Consider the following 25940-nt stretch of genomic DNA (forward strand, 5'->3'; position numbering starts at 1 on the left):
CGGTGCATTTTAGTGCATCTCTCAGGCCCCGATGGGTTGCCCCTCACTTCATGCATCGCTTATTATATATTCCCTAAGATATGGCATTTGGTTACAGACTCAGCATAACACCCGTGAATTTAAACAGAAACAGAAGGTCCAAGTCAGAATATGTCAGTGTTCTGGATAGGCTGCCTTTCTTCAAAGGACCATCAGTCTTTCAAAGAGATAGTCTCTAATGGCACTCATGCTCATCTTTAAGTTATCAAACTACCAAGAAAAACACAGACCCATTTGTTTTCATTTTTAAAGTCTGAGTCAAAAAAAAACGACATTATATTTTCGAAAGAAAAAGAAGGAAACCAAATAATGAATAACCAGTTTACCATAAAAGCATATGTCCTGCGCAATTGACATATTTTGTGTATTATGGAGGACCTTTTATTGGTTTTGTTTAATCAATATACAAAACATACCAAGTTAGTTTGCATTCAGTTTTACACACCTTCTGACATGAATCACTTCCTGAATAGATCAAAGGACCCGACAGCAGAAATAAGTCTTTTTTTTCACTTTCAGCTATATTAGCATTTCTGAAGCATTCTCAATATCAAAAATGAAAATTGTATAAAAGGGCAGAAAACTACTGTGGCCCTCCACCAGCCCATCTCCCAACACTTCCCCGCTTGTGGCTGTTTTTAAACACGGGTAATTTCCAAGATTGGTGACTCAAATTATTCCATGAGATAGCTGCTGCAATATCAGTATATACGGATGGATGAGTTCAAACATAACTCCCCACTCCAAGGTTATTAATTCCACCTTATCCTTAGCCTGTCATGAAAAGCATCTGCCAATTATCATGTCATTCCTAACTTCAGGCATTTGGTATTATTTGTCTGTGATGAGTACATCAGCCAATCATTTATGCAGACCTGGCAATGAGTGATGCTTGATTCTAGTTTCTTACCTAATATTTGTTTGTTTTTTTGATCCCTTGTTGATGATTACAATGTATTATTGTGCAAAATTTGTTGATGAGCGACTTCTCCCCTTGTTTTTTTTCTGTCTCATCATTTTATCGCTGTTCATTTAAACAAGTTGAAAGGGCAGCACGGTGGCGCAGTGGTAGCACTGCAGACTCACGCCGCCGAGGTCCCAGGTTCGATCCCGGCTCTGGGTCACTGTCCATGTGGAGTTTGCACATTCTCCCCGTGTTGCGTGGGTTTTATCCCCACAACCCAAAGATGTGCAAGGTAGGTGGACTTGTAGCCAGTTAAAATGGCTAACTCCCGATTTAGAATGGCTAACGCCGATTTAAAATGGCGAACGGAAAAGGCTGATGGGAAAATCAGCCAACAGGATTAAAACAAGCAGCTGCAGGTAAAACTGCGTATTCGCCTCTGGGGAGGCCAGACAAGATCGATACCTGCAGCCATCAGCACAACAAAACACCAGCCATTTGAATATTAATGAGCAATCCCCGGGAACAATGTGCAACAATTTAGACACACAAAGACAACCCAGACTTTTCGGCGCCAACAGGAGCCTACACAAAGGGAGGTGAGCGATCACCCCAAGACCGCCCATCGATCAAGGAATCGCTCCAGCATTGGAGAATATCGAACCAAGTGATTAGGACAAAGTCCAATCACTTGGAACCAGGTACAGGGTCCGCCCCGAAAGGCGGGAAGCCCCTGGGGACTATAAGTATTGAGTCCAAGTTCAAATCGACCCTTCTGCCACTCTTCTGCTACCCCTTCTGCACCCTCCTGCGACCCTTCTGCTAGCCTTCTGCAACAGCCGCTCAAATCGTAAGTCTTACTTCAACGCTCGCTACGAGATAGGCGCTCCTAGCTATCGATCTGTACCAGGTTCGAATCCCGCAGGCTCAGAACCCAAACGAAAGGCCATTTGTTTCCCTGACCTGGTGGGCCATTTCCAAAGTTAAGCATTGGCCTGTTAGTTGTAGGAAGTAGCTTAGAAGTAGAATTTATGCATAAATTTATGCATTGATTACTGTATATAATAAATTTAACTCTTACTAAGCGGTGTGTTGGATTATTGATCATTACTCGGACCTGAACCACATGGTGGTATCAGAAAGATACCTGGTGACTCAAGAGCAAAGATGATAGAACAGAGCAATTAAACTAAGGCTAAAGTTAGCAGCAACAGACTGAACATGCTAAATTGCCCCTTAATTGGAAAAAATGAATTGGGTACTCTAAATTAAATAAATAAATAAAAAAACAAGTTCAAAAACGGAAGTCGCCATAGTCCGCGAGGACCACAGGCAGCTTCCCCTTTTTTGAAAGGGAGCTGACCAGTGATGATTTAAGCTGGGGGTCAACACACCTCAGGGGAGGGGCAAGGTTGAGAAGGCTTCATTGATATCCTCAGCCGGTACCGAAGTTGAACCCATGCTGTTGGTGTCAATTCACATCACGAACCAGCCGTCCAGCCAACGGAGCTAGTGAAAAGAAAATGGGACTCATGATTTTCCGATTTGGCAGCAAATATTCAAGATATCACACCTGGATATCCCATAAGCGGGATGCACCTTTTGAAAATGAATGAAGGTGAAGGGTAAAACCCTCCAAAGTTGAAATGACTGGGAGAGATGAGAAGGTATTTTTCACAGTAACTTCATTGCAGTGTTAATGTAAGCCTACTTGTGACACTAATAAAGATTATTATAAATCAAAAAGTGGAGCTTGGGTAATACGTAGTTTTTGTTGGAGAGGCGGTAGTGTAGTGGTATTGTCACTGGGCTAGCAATGCTCTGGGAACCCAATTTGAATCTCACCTTGGCAGATGGTGAAAATTGAATTTTAGAAAAAACCTGGAATTAAAAGTCTAATGATCACCATAAAATCATTAGTGATTATTTTTTTAAAGTTATCTGGTTCACGAATGTCTATTAGGGAAGGAAATCTTCCGTCCTTGCCAGGTCTGGCCTATCTGTGACTCCAGACCCACAGCATGTGGTTGGCTCTTAAATGCCCTCAATTGAAGGGAAATTAGGAGTGGGCGATAAATGCGATGCGATGCCCCCATCCCAAGAAAGACTGCAGATTGAGGGAGAATGAGACTAAGAATATACAGCAGTCTTGAAGTTTGCTAGGAAGGGGAAACAAACATTCAGAAGAGCAACAACCACGGAAACATGGGAATGAGAGTGAGACAGATTATGAATGTGTGGGTGCAAGAGAGATTGAGAAGGAGGTGGGGAAAGGGGGTGCAAGAGAAGGGTAGGAGCACGGCGGGGAGGAGCAGCAGGGGTAGAGAGAGGGCAAGAGGGAGAGGGAGAAAACTTTCTGGTGGCACAGTGGTTAGCACTGCTGCCTCAGAGCGCCAAGGACGCGAGTTCAATTCCGACCTTGGGTGACTGTGTGAGGTTTGCACATTCTCCCTGTGTCTGCGTGGGTTTCCCCACATAGTTCAACGGTGTGAAGGTTAGGTGGATTTCCCATGAAAAATTGCCCTTTAGTGTCCAGGGATGTGCAGGTTCGGTGTGGTTACAGGGTTAGGGTGGGGGATGGGCTGAGGTAGGGGGCTCTTTCAGAGGGTCGGTGCAGACTCAATGGGACGAATGGCCTCCTCCTGCACTGTAAGGATTCTATGGATCTATGGAAGGGATATAATCTTCTAATTAGAACAAGGCAACTCAGGAGCAAGATTAGGAAGTAGTTTTATTCCATAAAAAGGGTAGCAGAATCTGGAATTCTCTTCACTAAAAGGCTCGAGATGCTGGGACACCTTAAGCTTTGAAGACTGGGATAAATAGATTGTTATCAGGAAAGGGTTTGAATCCCACCATGGCAGGTGGTGAAATTTGGATTCAATAAAAATTTGGAATTAAACGTTTAATGGTCAAAGGCAGATAGATGGGGCTAAGGTGCAGGATTGAATGGCAGATTAGGCTTCAGGGATGAATGGCCTATTGCTGTTCTTCATGTTCCTAAGAGGAACAAGTCCATTTTGTGCCAGGAATTGATCATACGGCCAGGGCCAAAAGGAAATATTTATGAAGCAATTTGATGTGGACCCTTATCATTACTGCTTTCAGCCCGTCACCGAGCCAAGCATATATGAATAACTAGCTGTTCAGGTGCTGGCCATTTGAGACTGAACTGTGGTAAAGATCTGTCCGCACAATGCTTCAGAAAAGCAGTTTGAATAACATCAAACCCACTGCTAAACATAAGGTGAGAGTTCCTTCATCTAAATAACAGAAAGAAAAATAGATTCTAGTAAGGGCAAAGGGAACAATAAATAAACAAGTAAATAATGTACTCTCATCTTAAAGAAACCCAGTAAAACTCCTGATTCTCATATTCCTAACTTCTGATGCAGACCAGAACTAAATAAATAGGAAACAAAAACAAAGCAGCCAAAAAAATTTCCTTTGCTCAGAGGTTTACTAAACTTTACTTATTGTATTGTGTACCCACTTCCAGATCTACCAGCTGCCCGCACATATCCTATTTCAACATACAGATGTAATCGGAAGCAAGGTGGTGGTTTAGTGGTTTTTTCCCTGGACTAGTGACCCAGAGTTCCAGTGTAATGCTCTGGGAATTTGGAATATTGTGAGCACTTTTGGGCCCCGTATCTAAGGAAGGATATGCTGGCCTTGGAAAGGGCCTAGAAGAGGTGCACAAGTATGATCCCTGGAATGAAGAGCTTATCATATGAGGAACGGTTGAGGACCCTTGGTTTGTACTCGTTGGAATTTAGAAGGATGAGGGGGGATCTTATTGAAACTTACAGGGTACTGCGAGGCCTGGATAGAGTGGATGTGGAGAGGATGTTTCCACTTGTAGGAAAAACTAGAAGCAGAGGGTACAATCTCAGGCTAAAGGGAGATCCTTTAAAACAAAGGTGGACAGGAATGTCTTCAGCCTGAGGATGGTAAATCTGTGGAGCTCTTTGCTGCAGAAGGCTGTGGAGGCCAAATCACTGATTGTCTTTAAGACAGAGATAGATAGGTTCTTGATTAATAAGGAGATCAGGAGTTATGGGGAGAGGGCAGGAGAATGAGGATGAGAAAAATGGCAGAGCAGACTTGATGGGCTGAGTGGCCTATTTCTGCTCCTATGTCTTATGGTCTTATGGGAATTTGGGTTTTAATCCCATATGGCAGGTGGTGAAATATAAATTCAATACAAAACTGGAATTAAATGTTCAATGCTGACCATGAAACAATCGTCATAAAAACTCACTTGGTTCACCAATGTCCTTTCGGGGAGGAAATCTTCCATCCTTACCTGGACTGGCATCCGTGTGACTCCAGATCCACATCAACTTGGTTGTCTCTGAAATGCTCGTATGAAATAGCTGAGCAAGCAAATGCTGGCCCAGCCAGTGATGTCCAGTGATGCCCACATCCTATGAAAGAATAAAATAAAATCTTTGGTGCTCTTTCCAAGGGCCTGTGCAGACCCGATGGGCCAAATGGCCTCCTTCTACACTGTAAATTCTATGTGCTTGGAGTGATGGACTGAAATTGCTCATTATATTGCATAATGAAACACAATGCAAACGCTACATTCGGTGAACACAAGCGCCCCCCCCCCCCACACACACACACACACCCACACACCCCAGACTATCTTTCCTATTTAATTTATTTCAATCAGAATTTAAAAAATTGTTGTTAATGATCTAACTATGGGAATAGTCACTCACTGACGACTATTACTGTGTGCCATACTGTCGAGGCTAACAACGATGACTGTGGCAGTCATAATTCCATAGCCTTGGGATCAAGAATCTTATAGCACAGAAGGGGACTGTACCAAATCCAAACAAAAGTCCAGCAAATGATTTAAAAAAAATTTTATTTGATTTATTATTGTCACATGTATTAGTATACAGTGAAAAATATTGTTTCTTGCATGCTGTACAAACAATGCATACCGTACATAGGGAAGGAAGGAGAGACTGCAGAATATAATGTTACAGTTATAGCAAGGTATAGAGAAAAGACCAACTTAATACGAGGTAGGTCCATTCAAACGTCTGATGGCAGTAGGGAAGAAGCTGTTCTTGAGTCGGTTGGTACGTGACCTCAAACTTTGGTATCTTTTTCCTGATGGAAGAAGGTGGAAGAGAGTATGTCCGGGTGCGTGGGGTCCTTAATTATGCTGGCTGCCTTTCCAAGGCAGCGGGAATTGTAGACAGTCAATGGATGGGAGGCTGGTTTGCGTGATGGATTGGGCTACATTCACAACCTTTTGTAATTTCCTGCGGTCTTGGGCAGAGCAGGATCCATACCAAGGTGTGATACAACCAGAAAGAATGCTTTCTCTGGTGCATCTGTCGAAGTTGGTGAGAGTCGTAGATGACATGCCACATTTCCTTAGTCTTCTGAGAAAGTAGAGTCGTTGGTGGGCTTTCTTAACTATATTGTCGGCATGGGGGGACCAGGACAGGTTGTTGGTGATCTGGACACTTAAAAACTTGAAGCTCTCGACCCTTTCTACTTCGTTCCCATTGACGTAGACAGGGGCATTTTCTCCACTACACTTCCTGAAGTCTGATGTGTTGGGTGTTCTGGATCACATACAGGTCACCAACACTTGAAGTAGTGCAACACTATTTTAGTAAAAGGTTAACTATTTAAACATACTTGAACTGTGGGTAAATATGATACCAGCTTTAACTAAAGACCTTTGTCTTGTCCTAACCAGTTGCTGCCCTCAGCACATGGTGAATATCTGTGTTGCAGGCTGTGAGCTCTGTGCTCCTAGCTAGCTGCTACTCGAATGAGCGGGAACTCTGATGTCACCTGTCTTTATAGTGCGTGTCTCACTGGTGATTGGCTGCGGTGTTGTGTATGTTGATTGGTCCCACTGTGTGTCCATCAGTGTGTGTCTGCACCATGATATACTGGTGTATATTATGACAAAGTCAATGACAATATCCTTCATCTCTGGTATCAATGTAGTGAAGCTCCTCTGAATGGCCACAAATGAAACGGCATCTCTCCTCAAATAAGGGGACCAAAACTGTACACAGTACTCCAGGTGCAGTGTCACCAATGCCTTGTACAATTGCAACAACACTTCCTTATTTTTAAACACTATTCCTTCAGCTATAAAGGCCCAAATTCCATTTGCATTTATTACCTGCTGTACCTGCAGACTAGTTTTCTCTGATTCATGCACGAGGACACCCAGATCCCTCTACACCAAAGCACTCTGAAGTTTCTCTTTAGATTGCCTTAATCCACATACAACTGGAGGTATGTGAGAATCACTTTGGGTCACATGAAAACATTTGTCGAATGATGGGTTGATGGTCTAATATAAACAATTTTTTCCTTTTGCAAACGTATAAGTTATTCAGAAAATAGAAGCACTTGGAAGGGATGGTGGTAACCTGAGAACAAAATTGACTGAGGGAAGGGAGCCAGAGATTAGTGATGAATGGATGTTTTTCTGTTAGGAAATGAGTTTGCCATGGGATTCCACCAATGCCTGATATTAGAATCATTTGCATGTCTGCAAAACATAACGGGCTACATGATGAAGGCATGTAAAATCATCGGCTCCAATGCACCCCTTCCTGATGAGCTCAACGCAGTCTATGCACGCTTTGAACAAGCAAGCAGGGCGAGCAAGCCCTCCACCCCAGAAGCCTCGGATGAACTTGTATCTGAGATCACCATTGCAGACGTCAGAGCAACCTTCTCGAAGGTCAACCCTCGGAAAGCCACTGGCCCGGATGGGGTACCCGGACGAGCACTCAGGTCTTGCACGGATCAGCTGGCGGAGGTATTCGTAGACATCTTCAACCTCTCTTTACAACAATCTGAGGTTCCTATCCGCTTCAAGAAGACGACCATCACCCCTGTGCCAGAAAAAAGCCAAGCAGCGTGCCTTAATGACTATGGTCCAGTGGCTCTGACATCCATCATCATGAAGTTTTTCGAAAGGTTAGTCATGGCACGAATCAACTCCAGCCCCCCGGATTGCCTTGATCCACTACAGTTCGCCTACCGCTGCAACAGGTCCACAGCAGATGCCATCTCCATAGCCCTGCACTCTACCCTGGAACACCTAGATATCAAAGATACCTATGTCAGACTCATATTTATCGACTACAACTCAGCCTTCAACACCATCAATTCTATGAAACTCATCTCCAAACTCTGTGGCCTTGGCCTCGGCTCCTCCCTCTACTAACTGGATCCTGAACTTTCTAACCGACAGGCCACAATCAGTAAGGATATGCAACAACACCTCCTCTACGATCATCCTCAACACCGGTGCCCCACAAGGCTGTGTTCCTAGCCCCCTACTATACTCCTTGTACACCTATGACTGTGTGGCCAAATTCCCCTCCAACTCAATTTTCAAATTTGCTGATGACACCACAGTAGTGGGTCGGATTTCAAACAAAGACGACACAGAGTACAGGAATGAGATAGAGAATCTGGTGAAATGGTGCAACGACAATAATCTCTCCCTCTATGTCAACAAAATGAAGGATATTGTCATTGACTTTGTCATAATATACACCAGTATATTAAATCTGCTTCCCCTCTTATGAACAGAGATTGAGCAGTTTAGGGCTATGCTCTCTCGTGTTTAGAAGAATGCGAGGAGAACTAATGGAGGTATATAAGATGATAAAAAGTTTTGACAAAGTAGACGTTGAGCGGATTTTGCCTCTTGTGGGGAAATCTAGACGAGAGGTTTTAAAATGAGGGGAAGCAGATTTAAAACAGAGCTGAGGAGAAATCACTTCTCTCAAAGGGTTGTGAATCTGTGGAATTCATAATCCCAGAGTGCGGTGAATGCTGGGATATTGAATAAATTTAATGAGGAGTTCAACAGATTGTTAATTAGTGATGGGTTGAAGGTTTATGGAGAACGGGCAGGAAAGTGGAGTTGAGGCCGAGATGAGATCAGCCATGATCGTATTTGTGGTATTATAGGAATTACGGTACCTGAGAGGCTAAAGTACCATTGGTAGAACCTGTATGCTTGCTATTGGCTAGAATGTATAATAGCTCCGCCCTGATAGGCGGGGTATAAGAACCCGTGCCGCCCCAGCAGTCCTCATTCTGTACCTGAGCTGCTGGGGGAAACATCTAGCTTATTAAAGCCTTCAGTTGGACTACAACCTCACTTTAGTGGTCATTGATCGTGCATCAATTTAATAAGCTAGATTTTTAAGAAGAAAGGATGGAGCTCCGAATCAAGCCGGAGTGTCTGCAGCTTAGCCCCCACGCGGCGAACTCACCGGCAATCTTTAAGCACTGGCTGGCGTGCTTTAAAGGGTATCTCGAGACGGCCGAAAACGCACTCACGGGAGAGCAGACACTGCACGTCCTGCACTCAAGGGTGAGCCTGGAGATTTACACAATCATCGAGGAAGCGGAAGACTTTGATGCAGCAATCGAGCTGCTAAAAGGACACTATATTCGCCCGGTAAACCAGGTCGATGCCCGGCACCTGCTTGCAACAAGGCGACAATCCCCTGAGGAATTGTTGGAGAATTCTATCGCGCACTCCTGGTGCTGGGAAGAAGCTGCAGCTGCCCGCAAGTTTCGGCGAGCGAACACACGGAACTCTTAGTCCGGGACGCTTTCGGCGCAGGTATGCTTTTACCACAAATCCGCCACAAATCCTGTTAGAGAAGGACACCCTGGGTCTCAGTAGGCACGGGCCCTTGCAGGCTCCCTGGACGTGGTCTCCAGGAACGCCCGCGCCTACGTTGCCGAAAGCGCGGCAGCTCCCTGGGCAGCGTGGAACCCCGCAGCGGCCGACCCCGAGACTTCCCCCGTTCCCCCACAGGCCTGCGCTGCAAGGCGGCCTGCCAACCCCGAGGGGCCCCGCTGCTACTTTTTCGGGCAGGCCAAGCACCCCCGCCAGCGCTGCCCGGCCCACGCATCCACCTGCAAGGGATGCGGCAAAAAGGGCCATTTTGTGGGGGTATGTCAGGCCCAAATGGTGGCCGCGGTCTCCAGCGGCGAATCCGGACCGCCACCACAAACTTCTCCACGGGCCCCGTGTGGCCAGCGGTCGCCGCCGTCTTCATATCACAGGGCCACGCGCGGACCCGGGGCGCCGCCATCTTGTTCCGCGGATGCCACGCTTGAGGGATGGGCACCGCCATTTTGTGCACCCCCGGCCTTGTGCGACCTATGGGAGACGCCATCTTGGGTCAACCCCCAGGACCCCAGCTCGGCCGACCACACACACTGCCTGAACAGAATTCCCAACTACTGCGATTGGCCTCGGTGACTCTGGATCAGTCTCGACCTGGAACACTATCAACCGCTACGACGACAGTTTTCATCAACGGGCACGAGACGTCCTGCCTAATTGACTCTGGGAACACGGAGAGCTTCATACACCCTGACACGGTAAGGCGCTGTACCCTCCTCATCCACCCTGTTAATCAAAAAATCTCACTGGCCTCCGGTTCACACTCAGTGGAGATAAAGGGGTTTTGTGCAGCAAACCTCACAGTCCAGGGAAGGGAGTTCAAAAATGTCCGTCTCTACGTCCTTCCCCACATCTGCGCGGCTACACTCCTGGGTTTAGACTTCCAGTGTAAACTTCAAAGTCTGACCTTCCAATTCGGTGGCCCTATACACCCCCTTACTGTCTGCGGCCTCGCGACCCTTAAGGTTGACCCGCCTTCCCTGTTTGCGAACCTCACTCCGGATTGCAAACCTGTCGTCACCAGGAGTAGACGCTACAGTGCCCAGGACCGGATCTTTATTAGGTCAGAGGTCCAAAGGCTACTGAGGGAAGGGGTCATTGAAGCCAGTAACAGCCCCTGGAGAGCTCAAGTAGTGGTGGTAAAGACCGGGGAGAAGCATAGGATGGTCATCGACTGCAATCAGACCATCAACAGGTTTACGCAGCTGGACGCGTACCCTCTCCCCCGCATATCAGACCTGGTAAACAGGATCGCGCATCATAAGGTCTTCTCCACGGTGGATCTCAAGTGGGCCTACCACCAGCTCCCCATCCGCACTAGTGATCGTAAATACACTGCCTTCGAGGCAGATGGGTAGCTCTATCACTTCTTAAGAGTTCCCTTTGGTGTCACTAACGGGGTCTTAGTCTTCCAGCGCTAGATGGACCGAATGGTTGACCGGTACGGTTTACGGGCAACATTCCCGTATCTCGATAATGTCACCATCTGCGGCCATGACCAGCAGGACCACGACACAAACCTCCGAAAATTTCTCCAGACTGCTAAAATCCTTAACCTAACGTACAAGAAGGATAAATGCGTGTTTAGCACCGACCGTCTAGCCATTCTCGGCTACGTAGTGCGAAATGGAGTTATAGGCCCCGACCCTGAATGCATGCACCCCCTTATGGAGTTCCCCCTCCCTCACTGCTCTAAGGCCCTGAAACGCTGCCTAGGATTTTTTAGCTACTATGCCCAGTGGTTCCCCAACGATGCGGTCAAGGCCGTCCCCTGATCCAATCCACAGTCTTTCCCCTGTCGACGGAGGCCCGCCAGGCCTTCAGCCGCATCAAAGCAGACATTGCAAAGGCCACGGTGCACGCCATTGACGAGTCCCTCCCCTTCCAGGTCGAGAGCGATGCGTCCGACATAGCTCTGGCGGCCACCCCCAACCAAGCGGGCAGACTCGTGGCCTTCTTCTCCCGTGCCCTCCCATGCTTCCGAAATCTGCCACTCCTCAGTCAAAAAGGAGGCCCAGGCCACAGTAGAAGCTGTGTGACATTGGAGGCATTACCTGGCCGGCAGTAGATTCACTCTCCTCACGGACCAATGGTCGGTTGCTTTCATGGTCGACAATGCACAGTGGGGCAAGATAAAAAACGACAAGATCTTGCGGTGGAGGATCAAACTCGCCACCTACAACTACAACAACTATGCAGCCTGGGGAAAGCGGGCAGTATAATCAAAGATCCCTCCCACCCGGCTTACTCACTCTTCCAACTTCTTCCATCGGGCAGGAGAAGTCTGAGAACATGCACGAACAGACTCAAAAACAGCTTCTTCCCCACTGTCACCAGACTCCTAAATGACCCTCTTATGGACTGACTTCATTAACACTACACCCTGTATGCTTCATCCAATGCCAGTGCTTATGTAGTTACATTGTATATGTTGTGTTGCACTTCTCATGTACTTAATGATCTGTTGAGCTGCTTGCAGAAAAATACTTTTCACTGTACCTCGGTACACGTGACAATAAACAAATCCAATCCAATCTTGTGTCGTCCCGGGAAGCTAAACGAGCCTCCTGACGCCCTGTCCCGCGGCACATGTGCCACCGCACAAGTGGACCTCCTCCGAGCCCTCCACGAGGACCTCTGCCACCTGGGGGTCACTCGCTTTTTCCATTTCGTCAAGACCCCCAACCTGCCCTCCTCCATCAAGGAGATCAGAACTGCCACCAGGGACTGCCAAATCTGCGCGGGGTGCAAACTGCACTTCTACCGGCAGAGAGAGCGCACCTGATAAAGGTTTCCCGTCTCTTTGAACGCCTCAGCATGGACTTCAAAGGCCCTCTCCCCTCCACCGACCGCAACACGTACTTCCTGAACGTGATTGACGAGTACTCCCGGTTCCCATTCACCATCCCCTGCCCCGACATGACCGCCACCACCGTCATCAAGGCCCTCCATAGCATCTTTGCACTGTTTGGGTTCCCTGCTTACATACACAGTGATAGGGGGTCCTCCTTTATGAGCGACGAACTGCGTCAATTCCTGCTCAGCAAGAGCATCGCCTCGAGCAGGACAACCAGTTACAACCCCCGGAGTAACGGACAGGTAGAGAGGGAGAATGGAACGGTCTGGAAGACCGTCCTACTGGCCCTACGGTCCAGGAACCTCCCAGTCTCCCGCTGGCAAGACGTCCTCCCGGATACCCTCCACTCCATCCGGTCACTACTTTGTACAACCACCAATCAGACACCTCACGAACATCCCCTTGTCTTCCCTAGAAAGTCCTCCTCTGGGACCTTGCTCCCGATCTGGCTGGCAGCACCCGGACCCATCCTGCTCCGAAAACACGTGCGGGCGCCCAAGTCGAACCCGTTGGTCGAGAGGGTCCACCTGCTCCATGCTAACCCCCAGTACGCCTACGTGGCTTACCCCGACGGCCGACAAGATACGGTCTCCCTACGGGACCTGGCGCCCGCCGGAACTCCACGCACATTCCAGCCACCAGTCCCACCCTCCCCTCCACCACAGCACCTTACAGGAGGATCAGTCCTTCCACCGCCCCCGTCTAGGCCCCCCCCACCCACCGACGCCCCCTGCAGGCGCTCCCTTCCCAGGTCAGCCGTTTTCCCCACCAGCGCCGTCTAGGGGTGCCGAAGCTGCCATGGAGATCGAAGCCACGCTCCTGGAGCCATAGATGCCCGCGCCTCCACCGGAGTCACCACCGAGGCTCCAACGATCACAGAGGACAACCAGGGCCCCGGTCGACTGATTGCTTAATTTTAACTGTAATCTGTAAATATAAACCACCAAATGGGCAGCACGGTAGCATTGTGGATAGCACAAATGCTTCACAGCTCCAGAGTCCCAGGTTCGATTCCGGCTTGGGTCACTGTCTGTGTGGAGTCTGCACATCCTCCCCGTGTGTGCGTGGGTTTCCTCCGGGTGCTCCGGTTTCCTCCCACAGTCCAAAGATGTGCAGGTTAGGTGGATTGGCCATGCTAAATTGCCCTTAGTGTCCAAAATTGCCCTTAGTGTTGGGTGGGGTTACTGGGTTATGGGTATAGGGTGGAGGTGTTGACCTTGGGTAGGGTGCTTTTTCCAAGAGCCGGTGCAGACTCGATGGGCCAAATGGCCTCCTTCTGCACTGTAAATTCTATGATAAAATGTACATAGCTACCACACTTGTAAATAGTTACTAAACACTGTACGGAAATATTACGGTACCTCCATAACTAATTATACCATGTTGCCATGTTTTGTAGTTTCAGGCAACCACCCCCGCCGGACTCTTTTTTAACAGGGAGTGAATGTGGTATTATAGGTATTACGGTACCTGAGAGGCTAAAGTACCATTGGTAGAACCTGTATGCTTGCTATTGGCTGGAGTGTATAATAGTTCCGCCCTGATAGGCGGGGTATAAGTGTCCATGCCGCCCCAGCCTTCATTCTGTACCTAAGCTGCTGGGGAAAACATCAAGCTTATTAAAGCCTTCAGTTGGACTACAACCTCGCTTTAGTGGTCACTGATCGTGCATCAGTATTAAATGGCGGAGCAAGCTTGAGGGGCTGAATTGCCTACACCCGCTCCTAGTTCTTATGTTCTTACAGTTTGGCAACCTTGTAGCTGAACTTAGATGAAAACTTTTTTAAAAATACAATTCTAAAGTCAGATCAGTGTAGAGACTGAGCAGTTTGTTTGCTTCAAGACATTAACGGCCATTGATTTGGGATGCGAACACGCAATGCAAGATCAGTAGAATAAAACCATAACAATAGCCTTCAGTGTTGTGTTTGGTCTTCTATACCTTTCAAAGGAATCCACCAAAAACCTTGACTTGTCCAAACCAGGATTTTTACTGAGTCTCATGTGGTAAGGTAGCAATCTGTCACAGAGCACGTTATCATGGAATCTCCTTATTACTCCTCTGGAACTACATCTAGCATCGCCTATTCACCTGTATGTCTTACTACCATCTGCACCCTTCTGCTGACGGCCAGACGTGTCGCCACTGACATGGGAGCCCTGGTCAGATGACCACGGTCTTGAGACCGCATGGTGTGTCTGCATCGTCACCTGCTGGTTGGAGGTCCCACACCATCCAACTATGATATTGCTTACAGGCCTTCAGTTGAAGAAACCTCACACTAAAGCAATGCACCATGGGTGCTGGTACTCTGAAATGGGAACAGAAAATGTTGGAATACTCAGCGGGTCAGGGAACATCCGTGGAGAGAGAAACAGAGTTAACACTGCAGGCCTGTCAGGACTGAGAGCACTGAAAGAAGGGGAAGGTTTTAAGAAAGGACTGGGGGTGGGGAAAGAGGAAAAGAAAGAGACGGCCCACCTGTGATTGGGCAGAAGGTAGGAGAGATTTCATGCAAAGAAAGGATGATATAATGCAGGGCAAAAAGGAATAGTAATGGGATAAATAAAGAAACAAAATATGTGTCCAGAGGAGAGTGTAAATGTGAAGAGGCGAATCACCACAGATGCTATCCAAAAGAGAAAGATGCACAGTTATGATTGGAAAATTTTAAGTGATGACATAAAGTGAGTGATAATTGTGATCAATGGAAAATAGAAACAATTGGATTGGGTGAGTAGACACCCAATCCAATATTGTCTGTGAGGAACACAGGAAAAGGAGAAGGCCATTCAGCCCTTCAAGCCTGGTTCGCCATTCAATACGATTCATGTCTGATGATCCACTTCATTGCCTTTTTCCCCTCACTAGCCCCATAATCCCTTTATGACTTTAGTATTTGGTCATTCGTATCTCAGAATCTGTCAATCTCTGCTTTAAACATACTCAATGACTGAGCTTCCATAGCCTTCTGGGGCAGAGAATTCCAAAGATTCATGACCCTCGGAGTATAAAAGAATTCTCCTCATCTCAGTCCTGAATGGCTTCCCTCTTATTTTAAAATTGTGTCCCCTGGTTTGACACTACCCAACCAGGAAAAACATCTTATCCGCATCGGCCCTGTCTATCCCTTTAAGTATTTTGTAGGCTTCAATAAAATCACCTCTCATTCTTCGGAACTCTAGAGAATATAGGCCTAGTTTGCCAAATCTCTCTGCATCCCAGGAGCAAGTCTGGTGAACCTTTGTTGCACTCCCTCTATGGCAGTAATATCCTCTATATACCTTTGGCAAACATTACAGTTTCCTACATCTCTCAGTCAGTACTATTTGACCTTAAATCTCGGAAACAAATCGAAATAACTTTGTATGTGACAAATTTTGCACTAAAAACATTGATCATCAGTATTTTGAAAGAAGCAAATTTGAATTCAGCCTGGGCTATATACAATAGAATGTCAGTGCCTTTTAAATACCACGATAATGAGGTTTGCTACTGGAATAAGTGATTACCATCACAAAGTAACCAGAGAATGTAGTAATCAGTTGTAACTTGAATACTGTTGTGTTACTTCTCGAACAAATTAAATGGCAACAACATAACTAAAGTGGTATCATCAGACTGGGTTATTTCAGGAATAAAAGATTTGTGTATTAACACTGCTCGCTATACTTTGCTATCAAAGATCTTTGTGCAAATCAACACTGGTCTTTTGATAGAATATGACATTGCGTTTACAGAAAATGATTTTTATGGAGTTAGATTTTACTAATCTGGGGCGAAATTCTCGGTTATCGGCGGAAAGTCCGCCGATCGGCGCAAAAAACGGCGCAAATCCGACTTGCGTCACGTCAGAAAAATGGGTCGATAGTCTCCGGCCCGAAATGGGCTAGCAGCGACGTAACGGGATCCGCGCTTGCGCAGTGGTTCACGCCGTGCAGCGTCATACGCGCTGCACGGCGTGACGGCTCATAAGGCCGCGCTGCTCCCCCCCACCCGACCGCAACACCCGACCGCAACACCCGACTGGATGGCTGGCCATCGCTCAGCCCCGAGGTTCGAGTCACGTGATGTGGAGGCGCTCCTGGACGCGGTGGAGCAGAGGAGGGACGCCCTGTATCCCGGGCACGGCCGCAGAGTTGCCCCACGCCACAGCCGGCGTCTGTGGAGGGAAGTGGCAGAGGCCGTCACCGCTGTGGCCCTGACACCACGGACAGGCACCCAGTGCCACAAGAAGGTGAACGAACTCGTCAGAGCAGGCAGGGTGAGCCTCCCCATATTCCCCCCTCCCCATATCCCCCCTCCCCCATATCCCCCCTCCCCCTTATCCCCCCCTCCCCCATATCCCCCCTCCCCATATTCCCCATATCCCCCCTCCCCCATATCCCCCCTCCTCCATATCCCCCCTCCCCCATATCCCCCATATACCCCCTCCCCCATATCCCCCCTCACCCATATCCCCCCTCCCCCATATCCCCCATATCCCCCCTCCCCCATATCCCCCCTCCCCTATATCCCCCTCCCCCGTATCACCTGATCACTGCCTGATGTCTAACCATGCATGCTTCATTGTGTATCGCAGGACCAAACGTCCAGGCACCCATCCCCGCAGATGCAGACCGCCCGCAGGATGCCCCTCGGAGACCACAGGAGACGGAGAGACCCGCACCCTCCAGTATGCGACGCCCGCAGGATGCCCCTCGGAGACCACAGGATACGGAGAGACCAGCACCCTCCAGCATGCGATGCCCGCAGGATGCCCCTCGGAGACCACAGGAGACGGAGAGACCCGCACCCTCCAGCATGCGACGCCCGCAGGATGCCCCTCGGAGACCACGGGAGACGGAGAGACCCGGACCCTCCAGCATGCGACGCCCGCAGGATGCCCCTCGCACACCACGGGAGACGGAGAGACCTGGAGCAACAGGGAGACGACACCCCCGTCACGTGCGGGAGCGACCACCCAGCGACGAGGGGGGCAGCCACAGGCCCCCGTCACATCCGAGCCAGGGCACCACTAACCAGGACACCACTACCCAGGACACCACTACCCAGGACACCACTACGCAGGACACCCGCGTCCAGGAGCTGGGAGTGGTGCCGGTCATGCGTGCCACCCAGGCCGACACCGCACAGGTGGCGTCCGCGGTGGAGGCAATGGGTGCGACGGTGTCAGACATGGGGAACGGTTTGCGAGGCCTGGGGCCTTCCGTGCAGGCGGCGTCTCTGGCCCAGGAAATGGCTGCCCTCTCACAGGAGGCCATGAGCCAGTGCCAGCGCCAGATGGCAGAGGCGCTCAACGCCATAGCCCAGTCTCTGCAGGCCATGGCCCAGTCTCTGCAGGCCATGGCCCAGTCTCTGCAGGCCATCGCTGAGGGCATCGGCGCCAGTGGCCATGTGCGAGCCGGCGTCGCACTGTCACAGACAGGGTTTGCCAACCCCCTGGGCTCCATGGCTGCAAACCTGCAGACCCCTGTCGATACCAGCACGGGCCTCCAGGACTGGCAGCGCCAGATGTCGGGGGGGCGTCGGATGGCCAGTCCGTTCGCATCCCCCACCCATGTAGAGGCCTGGGGGCCATCGGGCACCCCGAGGGAGGAGGAGGTGGTGTGGTCCGTCCCGGCTCCCTCTGTAGGGGAGGTCCCGGTACACCGTGACACCTCGGACTCCCCCCCTTCCGTCCCAGGTGCATTGGGTGGGCAATGGGCAGGACAGGCTGGCAGCTCGCCATCCCAGTCGCCCGGGCCGCAGCCTGGCCCATCTAGGCCAGGACGCCCCAGGAAACGGCCGCCAAAGGGATCCAGTGTCAGAGGGCAGGAATCACAGGAGTCCACCTCCAGTTCTGCTGTACCGTCTGGGGAACCACGTAAACATAGTCAAAGGGCCCATAAGGCCAAACAATTAGACACTGAGTAAGTTGGCACGGGTGCAGGGCACAGATGAGTTTTAGGGGCTAGGGCACGTGCATGAACTCCTTTGGTTATTAAAGTCAATGTTACACCTACCGAAGCTGCCTTTGTGCTCTGTCCAAAGTGTGCGGGGGTGTCATGTACGTTGAGCGCAAGTGTGTGTGTGAGGGGTGGTCTTACCTCAGCCCCAGGTGAGTCTGCCCCCTTCCCCCTGGGCCGCCATCAACATCCCCCGGGCAGAGGACGGGACCGTGCGCTGCAGTGTCACAGCCGCATGCAGGGATGGTCCGGGTGGATGGTGGTACTGTGGCCATGGGTCAGACATAGTCCAACGATGTAGAGCCAGGAGCTCATCGCAGGGCGGGTTGTCATCATCCTCCATGGCCTGCGATAGACACGCGTCCACCCGCAACTGTGTGAGCCCGGCCCGTTGTGCCGCAGGTGGATCGGCAATGGGGGGGGGGGGGGTGTGCATGCGGGTGGGGTGGGTGGGGTTGGGGAGGGGGGTGAGGGTGCTGGGTGGGTGGATGGGTGGGGGGTGTGGGTGGTCGGCTGTTGCCATGGTGTGCGGTCTGTGGCCATACTACCCGATTCCCACACTGTCCCGTGCCCGCTGGGCCAGCCTGTAACGGTGGACAGCCACCCGCCTGTGTCTATCCCGTCTGCCCTGACCATTGCCCCCATCCCCCTCATCTGGGGAGGACTGGGCCTCTTCCTGCTGCTCCTCCACTCCGCCCTCCTCTGCCTGCGGCACATCGCCCCTCTGCTGGGCTATGTTGTGCAGGACGCAGCACACCACAATGATGCGGCCGACCCTATCTGACCGATATTGGAGGGCGCCCCCAGAGAGGTCCAGGCACCTGAAACGCATCTTCAGCACGCCAAAGCACCTCTCTATCACTCCCCTTGTCGCTACATGGGCATCATAGTTGCGGTTCTCCGCCTCATTGCGTGGCCTCCGTATAGGCGTCATCAGCCACGATCGCAATGGGCAGCCCCTGTCACCCAGCAACCAGCCCCTCAGCCGGGGATGGCGTCCCTCGTACATGCCGGGGATGGATGACCGCGACAACACGAATGAGTCATGTACACTGCCTGGGTGACGGGCGCAGACGTGCAGGATCATCATGCGGTGGTCGCAGACCACCTCTACGTTCATCGAATAGGTCCCCTTCCTATTAGTGAACACGGCCCTGTTATCTGCAGGTGGCCGCACGGCGACGTGCATCCCATCGATCGCGCCCTGGACCATGCGGAACCCGGCCACGGCAGAGAAGCCCACGGCCGGGGCATCTTGGCTGGCCCGGTCCACAGCAAAGCGGATGTAGCGGTGCGCCATGGCATATAGGGCATCTGTCACTGCCCGGATGCACCGGTGCACCGATGTCTGCGATATGCCAGACAGGTCCCCACTCGGTGCCTGGAATGACCCCGTTGCATAAAAGTTCAGGGCCACCGTAACCTTGATGGACACGGGGAGAGGGTGTCCCCTGCCAGTGCCACGCGGTGACAGGTGTGCCAGCAGGTGGCAGATGTGTGCCACGGTTTCCCGGCTCATCCGGAGTCTCCTCCTGCATTCCCGGTCCGTGAGGTCCTGGTATGACTGCCGGGGCCGGTACACACGGGGCGCCCTCGGGTGCCTCCGTTGCCGTGGGGCCGCGACGTCCTCCTCCCCCTCCTCGTCCTGTCGGTCAGGTATCCCTCCAGCCTGGGCGGCTGCCGCCTGCCCCTCTGCGGCAGCCTGCGCCGCCTCTCTGGCACGCTCCTCCTCCTCCTCCTCCTCATCCAGGGCAACATAGACATGAGCGGCTGCCACCACGACGGCCAACATTGCTGGATGATCTGAAAACATGACGGCCTGGTGGGGGGGAGGGGAACGACGACATGTCATCATTGCCCATATCCCCTCCTCCACCAGCCAGGTGGCATGGACCGCATGGGTCCAACTGTTGGAGGCTGGCACCTGGCCAGGTGGACCAACTCACTTGCCCTCCCATCCCCCTCCTCGGCACGGACCCCCCCCCCCCCCCAACCTCCACCCCGGCACGGACCCCGCCCCCACCCAACCTCCACCCCGGCACGGACCCCCCCCCCCAACCTCCACCCCGGCACGGACCCCCCCCAACCTCCACCCCGGCACTGACCCCCCACCAACCTCCACCCCGGCACGGACCCCCCCCCAACCTCCACCCCAGCACGGACCCCACCCCGGCACGGACCCCCCCCCAACCTCCACCCCGGCACGGACCCCCCCCCAACCTCCACCCCGGCACGGACCCCCCCCCCCCAACCTCCACCCCGGCACGGACCCCCCCCCAACCTCCACCCCGGCACGGACCCCCCCCCAACCTGCACCCCGGCACGGACCCCCCCCCAACCTCCACCCCGGCACGGACCCCCCATCCACCTCCCCGGCACGGACCCCCTCCCGGCACTCCCCCGGAGCCCAGCCTACTCTAACCACCCCCCCCGCCGCACACACACACACACACAACCCGAGACACACCTCTCCTCACACATTCAGACTGCGGCCACGCCATTGCCTGCCCAGAGCCAACCCCCCAGGCCGTCACTCACCTCCACGCTGGTCGGCGTGAGCCTGGAGCACCGGGTCACGCCGATGAAAAGGAGGTTTAATTTACGTCGACGTGAATGGTCATCACGTCGACGGGACTTCGGCCCATCCGGAAGGGAGAATATCGGCAGGCCGAAAATCGGCTGCCTTGCGCAGACCCGTGACATTCTCCGCGGCAGCGGCGACATTAACGCCCCGCCGACTTTTCTCCCTTCGGAGACTTCGGCAACCGGCGGGGGCGGGATTCGCGGCGGCCAACGGCCATTCTCCGACCCTCTGGGGGGTCGGAGAATGACGCCCCTGGTGTCACAAAATGACCCTTGTTGCATCTTATGGTATAAATATGCTTGTACAAAGGCACAGATAACGAACATTTTCTCTCCTACTGTTTTAGTCCTCATTGGTGTGGTGGGTGGAAAAAGCTAAGGGATCACCATTACAGTTCTGTGAATCAGAAAAGCAACCAACCGCACCTTCTGAGGGTAATCAGGGATGGGCAATAAACACAGCCTTGCCAGTGACACCCACATCCTGAGAACGGATTTTAAAAACAACATTCATGGAGATTTCTGGCTCTTGATCCTGTGCTGTGCAATCTACGAGTCATGAATTAGCAACATCTGCACAAAACACAAATATACCCCATACTCCCAAATAATCGGTCAGCAATGCCCAAGTGCTTCTGTAATATTTTGCTGTTCGAGGAACAAATGGTCACTGAAAACGAATGGCTTCCTAAATCCTACTGCACTAGAGGCCCATTTAATTTATACATTTCAGATTAATTAATAACATAAAAAATAACATTTATTTGTAAAGGATATAAAGAAATCTCTGAGCCACAAAACGATGATCCATATACAATGATCCAGTTTGGGGATCACTTGAGACCATTTATGTACTTGCAAAAAATATTGTCTTTGCTTTGGATGCAATTTGTTCTTTCATCCCTTTGCATTATGCCCATCTCAAACCATTTCCACAAACCCCCAAGCAAATAATCTCCATAAAGCAAGCTCCATCTCTTGAAAATGAAGTTAAACGTGGACAAGTATTTCTATAATTCAATTGCATTAATTGTGTTGTAACTATTGCTAATTATTAAGCCAGCACTATGGAAATGACTAAGTGTTCAAAGATACAAATTAGGGGCATTCGGTCCCTCGAGCTGGCTCCCCCATTTGCTAAGATCATTGCTGATCTGATTGTGGCCTCAACTCTATTTTCCTGACTACCCCTTTGTACCCTTTAGGTGGAATACAGGCCTTGTCATGATATGCAGACATGCACATAATGAGATACAAGCAGGCAGCTAATGAATACAGAGAACAGGACAAAACCAATCAGCAGGCAGAACACTTGGGGGTGAACCTACCTCAGCAGCAACATCACGAGATTGGGGCACTGTTTTAAAAGGGTGCCCCGATCTAAACATGATAAAAATAAGAAAACGGGTCCTCCCATGGATACGGGGAATCCACCCCCAACACACACGCCTCCTCCTCCCCCCCCACCCCTGCTGCCCTCACCAAAGGCACTGGTAACCTTCCCCATGCACACGCCTCTCCCCCCCCCACCCCCAACAGAAATGGGAAACCCCCAAACAATCCCTCTTCACAGACACAGGGGGCGCCGGGTCGGAGAATCAGCAGAGGGCGGCGCGAATCGCGCCTCGCCGCCCCGACGCGGCACGCGATTCTCTGCAGAGCGGAGAATTGGCACCATTAGCGCCAGCGTGGTTGGCGCGGCGCCGGTCGCGGGCCGCTCTATGTGACCGGCCCACCGATTCTCCGGCCCAAATGGGCCGAGCGGCAGTACGAAAAGAGCCGAGTTCCGCCAGCGCCGTTCTAACCTGCTCTGGGCTGGCAGGACCTCGGCGTGTAAGGGTCGGGTGGCGGCCTTTGGGAGGGAGGGGGGGTTCCAACCCTGGGGTGCCTCCTATGTGGCCAGGCCCGCGATCGCCCACCAATCGGCGGGCTAGCCTCTGTTGCTGGGGGCCTCTTTACCTACGCGCCAGCCCCTGTAGTCCTGCGCCATGTTGCATCGGGGCCGGCGCGTTGAAGGAGGCCACTGCGCATGTGCGTGTTGGCGCCGGTGCCACAGCGCATGTCCTTGTTGGCGCCGGCACAACTGCGCATGCGCGGATCCCACGGCGCACAGTTCGTGCTGGGATCTGCAGCTGGAGCGGCGCGAACCATTCCAGTGCCGTGCTGGCCCCCTGGAGGGGCCAGAATTAGTCATGGGAGCGGCCCGTTCACACCGTCGTAAAACGCGAGACTGCGTTTACGAAGGCATGGACACTCTGCCGCAGGATTGGAGAATCCCGCCCAGGAAACTTCTTCCACCGACCTCCCCAGCAGAGCCCTACCCCGGGTACTGCCTCCTGGCTCTGCCCCTCCAAGGTGCAGTGCCAGCAGGCAGTGCCCAGGCACTACTAGAATACTGACTGGGCATGGCCCTGTCCCCCTGTAGGCTGTATATATCTGTGCACCTCCTGTACATTCTCGTTGCCAGGTCCCTGTTTGTCAAAAGCTGTTGTAAAGCTTGCTATTATCTAATGTGAGGGGATAATAGGGTGGCGAAACCCGTCAATGATATTATAATATATGGTGAAGGAGTTCCTGACCTTTCATAGCAGGAACCCTATTACGACATTGGCGGGGTGTGGGGACATTCAGAACAGGACATCTCGATGTGCAAAAGTTGTTTGTGGACACCCATTTTATTCATCGCCTCCATTCCCACCTGCCAAATACAGTGGAGGTGTGGGGTTTACTGGTGCCTTTGTGAATGTTGGGCCTGACAGTCCATCACCATAAACAATGAGATTTTAAGGATAATGAGAGAAACGGAATAAAGAATGGAGAAGGAAACATCAAGTCAAATTAGATTCAGAGAGTTTTTGAGAATGAACAAAATGGTGGAGGAAGGAAAAAAAGCCCAAAACATGAAATAAATATTTTGAAAAATATAATGGGCTGGATTGTCCGTCTCAAATATGACCAAAAAAATCGGTGCCGACCCCTCACCGATTCCCGGTGAGGCGTAAATGCAGCGGTGCCAGGTGAAACTCATGGCTCCTGCGCTGAAGACGGCTGGAGAATGGCCGGGTCCCTGGTCGTGCATGCGCATGGCTGATGACCTGCAGCAGTTACACTGTGCAACTTGGCGCCGGCTGAGCGCGGACCTGACCCGCCATCCGCGACCCCATGGGCCACCCTCTGGCCAGCCTCCACCAGTCCCTCCAGCCCTCGTGGAAGGCCCCCCCCCCCCCCCGACCAGCGGCATGGATCCCGCCTGAGTGTGGCGGCGCTGGATGCAGTCCGCAGCCGCTACACCGGGTTCCCGACCACGGAGCCCACACGTGTCCAGCGCCATTGGGAACTCAGCCCATCGGGGGCAGAGCATCGCGGAAGGGCCTGCCGATTACACTATTTCCGAGGGGCAGAGAATGGCTGACCAAGTCAAACTGGCACCGATTTGGACTTCGGAGTCGATTCTCCGATGTCGGCATTGGGCAACGGAAAATCCCGCGCAATATTTTTAAAAACCTCCATGAACAATTTACGACCTGCAGGAATGGGAATCCAGAAAGTCAGTTGTTCCCTCTGAGGTTCAATTGCCATTAAAAGTTCCAAACTGAGGCGACCATCAATTCACTCGAAGGCATGTGGAGAAGTAAACCGTGGTTTTAATCAGCTTAGAACCGAGCCTGCCTGTGACCGGTACAACACTGAAGGCGGCCCCGCAGGTCAGCAGCTCTTATACGTCCTGTAAAGGGGGTGGAGCCATGGGCGGAACCCGTACATGTCCCAACATATCCCCTGTGGGTGAAGCCACACAATGGCCCATAGGTAGAGCCCACAGGGTTAATAACATAACACAGTGCACTGGTGAATTATCAGTAATTATACATTCACCACATTCACCCCCTGTTTAAAAATGAAGTCCGGCGGGGGTGACGGGCTCATAGATTCAGTCGGTCCGGTGCCCGGATCGTACATTGTGACCGCCAAAGCACTGGTGTTGCAGCTGGACCGGGTGGCTGTGGAAGTGGGTCCGGAGCGGGCACAGGCGTGGACTCTGGGAGCGGCACTTCCGGAGCTTCATTCCTGTGGACCGGTGCGGCGGGTCGGAGGGAGCGCGGGAACCATATAGGGGTGGGGGCGCTGAACATGGGAGGTTGGACGGGAAATAGTGTGGGGGATGCAGTAGTGGTAGTGGTGGTGGAGCCTGCGGGCGCCAGGTCCCAGAGGGAGACGGTATCTTGCTGGCCATCGGGGTGTTTGACGTACGCATAGTGTGGGTTGGAGTGCAGGAGCTGGACCCTCTCTACCAGGGGGTTGGTCTTATGGCGCCGAACATGTTTTCGGAGGAGGACTGGACCCGGTGTCATCAGCCAGGGTGGAAGCGAGGCCCCTGAGGTAGCTCCCCTAGGGAAAACAAACAAGTGGTCATGAGGAGTCTGGTTTGGGGCCATGCAAAGGAGGGACCTAATAGAGTGGTGCGCATCGGGGAGGACCTCCTGCCAGTGAGAAACTGGGAGATTCCTGGACCGCAGGGTCAGTAGGACGGTCTTCCAGGCCGTCGCATTCTCCCTCTCCACCTGCCCGTTTCCCCTGAGGTTATAACTGGTCGTCCTGTACGAGGCGATGCCCTTACTGAGCAGGTACTGATGCAGTTCGTCGCTCATGAACGACGAGCCCCTGTCGCTGTGGACATAACTGGGGAAACCAAACGGTGAAGACACTATGCAGGGCTTTAATGACAGTGGGGTGGTCTTATCAGGGCAGGGGATGGCAAACGGGAAGCAGGAGAACTCATTATGATGTTAAGGAAGTACGTGTTGCGGTTATTGGAGGGGAGGGACCCTTTGAAATCGATACTGAGGCGTTCAAAGGGCCGGGATGCCTTTACCAGGTGGGCCTTATCC

At 51.7% G+C, this 25940-nt stretch overlaps 1 long non-coding RNA gene across 1 annotated transcript in view; it reads right to left on the minus strand.

The window, feature by feature from the left end:
* Positions 1-1678: 1678 nt before the first annotated feature.
* Positions 1679-25940, minus strand: part of LOC140387179 (uncharacterized) — a 79433-nt gene continuing 55171 nt past the window's right edge. Inside the window, exons 2-3 of the long non-coding RNA XR_011933769.1 lie at positions 5253-5373; positions 1679-2452 (exon numbers count right to left, since the gene is read on the minus strand). This is a non-coding gene — a long non-coding RNA (uncharacterized lncRNA). The remainder of the gene's footprint in view (positions 2453-5252; positions 5374-25940) is intronic.

Source organism: Scyliorhinus torazame, chromosome 12 (genome assembly GCF_047496885.1).
Source record: "Scyliorhinus torazame isolate Kashiwa2021f chromosome 12, sScyTor2.1, whole genome shotgun sequence".
NCBI lineage: Eukaryota > Metazoa > Chordata > Chondrichthyes > Carcharhiniformes > Scyliorhinidae > Scyliorhinus > Scyliorhinus torazame.